General features: G+C 60.9%; 1 pseudogene; it reads right to left on the reverse strand.

Moving 5' to 3' along the window:
* The window catches only part of LOC147038940 (28S ribosomal RNA), a 7,942-nt pseudogene that overhangs the window by 2,242 nt on the left and 3,200 nt on the right, over positions 1–2,500 (reverse strand).

Genomic DNA, 2,500 nt, shown 5'->3' on the forward strand with positions numbered 1-2,500 from the left:
GCACGCATGCACCCACACCCAGGCCCACAAGGCATCCCAGGCAAAGCCACCAGCCAGCCGCCAGCCGGGACGACTGACGGACCCGCAACAGCAGCCGGGACGGTGCCCCAGTGTCGCCGAACGACACACCGCCCCGGTCCATCTCCACAGTGACCCGCAAATCGTCCGGGCAGACCCTCGCACCGTACCACACTCCAGGGATCTTCCCCATCCACAGAGACCAATGAGGTGTCCAGGCCCACCAACCTGTACTGGGAACCACGACAGACAGCCAAGGCCCCGCGCGCCATCGCGCGCATGCTAGGCAATGTCCCCCGGACTGCGGACGAGCCGGGACAACCACTGCTTCGCGCCACCTGTCGCCTCCCCTTTCACCATCGTCCTCCTGGCTACCACCAACCACACCGGCCTGTCCCGCGGACCACCATCCTGAGCAGGACAAAGTCCCCTTACCAAGCAGCCCATCTGGAGTAGCCCAGCATGGCAGGCGCCGCAGCGAATTCGGCCTTCGCCCCAGAAGAAGCGGCACAAGCGTTCAAAAGCATGGATGAGAGAATCCATAGCGAGAAAGGCAGGGTCATAGGGACAAATCCCTCTCCACAATCCAATCCCGCAGCTGCGAGCTCGGTGTCGGTGCCACCGCAGCCCACCCCAATGAGCAGCCCACACGGGCGACGAATCGCCCTCACGCGTCCAGTACGCCTAGCTTCCCACTACACACAGGCCATGACCATGGGAAACCGAGTCGAAAGCCCTCGCACGGCCAGTAAGCGACCGCCAGCTACTGTTCAGCCCACCCTCCGGCAAGCCTCCCAGCAGACCCAGCTATCAAGCCCCGTCCCTTTGAGAACCCTGGGATCGACTCCACGCACCCTTCACGTGGCAGACAGCCTCATCAGTTGCTTCCCGGCCGAAGTCCAGCCTGAGGGGCCAGACCCCCAGTCCTGCCTGGACTCGACCACGAGCATAGCGTTCAAAACCAGCCAAGTTGAATGAAACAGGAGACTCGGTCAGTACAGGCTCTGACCTGCTTCCATGACCAGCGCAACAGCCGCAAGGTGTCTCACTCACCCTACAAACTGCCTGCCGTGCCGTCACACAGGGACCTCCATATCCACCTCACTCGTTTCGTCACCCGACACGCGTCGGACAACCCCACTCGTCAGTGATATGCCGGCGACTCACACCCGCACAACATACCACAGGCATCTCTGTCAAAATGCCCTCCCAGAAACAAGCTGTGGCACCATCATAGCATCCGTCGCCCATACTCCCATAACCAGACCGACGGCGGCCACCAGTGCCACTGAGGAGTTGTCAGGAGCTTCGCCAGCCTGGGTCCACCCGCTCCACCGGCCAGACTGACTGTGACTCCGACTCTGTGCAGCTGCGACACGGACTTCCGAACCAAAGGAGTTTTCGCAACATGGTCTGTAGACATGACTACAGCCGTTCGAGGACCCTCAGCCAAACCCCGAAAGTTGGTCCCAATGGCCTCCGAGGCGGTTGATCACACGCCATACACGCACCCAACCTCAAGCACGTGAAGATGAGGTCGCTCGAGCAGTCACGACCCCCCATTAAGCCGTGCCTCCGCGGTTCTTGATAACCCAGGTCCGCAATCCTGGGCAGCTCGGCTCAGCCAGAGCTCAGTCACCGTTCCCTTTAAGACTTTACTAAGAATCAAACCCGGGCAGCAGCCGGCACGACCCAGGAAGGCCTGCCCCCAACCAAAGCCAAGTCCACAGTCTGACCCACTTGGGAGAGGCCCCCATCAGAGATGCCGAGCTCGCTCCCCGTAAAGCCATCCAGCGACCAGCACTCATCACGACTGCCCAGGCTACACAGTATTTGCGTTTCCGCTAGGATTTGAGAAATTACATTCGACAGAAGGCGCCACATCCAGCCTTTGTTTATTATCACTATGTGTAACGGCATCAGCACCGTCCCGGTTCGTCTCAGTCTCGCCACCATTCAGTCACACCAGGCGTACCAGCAGGGCGCCGAGCGAGCGCACGAGCCAGCCTGCAAGGTGCTAGAGGGCGACCCGCAGTGGGTAGGAACCGTCCACCAGTGTCGGCAAGCCGAGGCCGATGGGGGCCCTACCAAGGCAGGTCATGATTGCCAGTCGGTCAGATAGGAAATGGGTTACTCGGAGCCCGCCGGGATCAGACGGGCAACCGGGGAGAGGGAGCTACATGAGTACCGTCGCCGGGTTCAGACGGCGGCCCCAGGATTCTCGTAGTGTCCGGTATCGCCCTTCCTCCTAATTCATAGGTAGTCATCCTACTGCAGAATCCGAGACACTACTGCTGCTTCAGTAGCGCTCAGGGAGACAAGTCTCACCTTACGGGTCCAGAAGGTCACCCAGGACGTGCAGCCCCTTCTGTAGTCTGCACGCCAACCAATCGAGAACAACCGTCCGAGTTGGCCAAACCTTGTCCCAACGGGTCGGGGGAAGCTGGGCGTCTGCCCCCCCTAGGCTGACTGCGTTAGCCGT

The sequence above is a fragment of the Syngnathus leptorhynchus genome, unplaced genomic scaffold, assembly GCF_054491065.1.
Source record: "Syngnathus leptorhynchus isolate UIUO unplaced genomic scaffold, UIUO_Slep HiC_scaffold_25, whole genome shotgun sequence".
Taxonomy (NCBI): Eukaryota; Metazoa; Chordata; class Actinopteri; order Syngnathiformes; family Syngnathidae; genus Syngnathus; species Syngnathus leptorhynchus.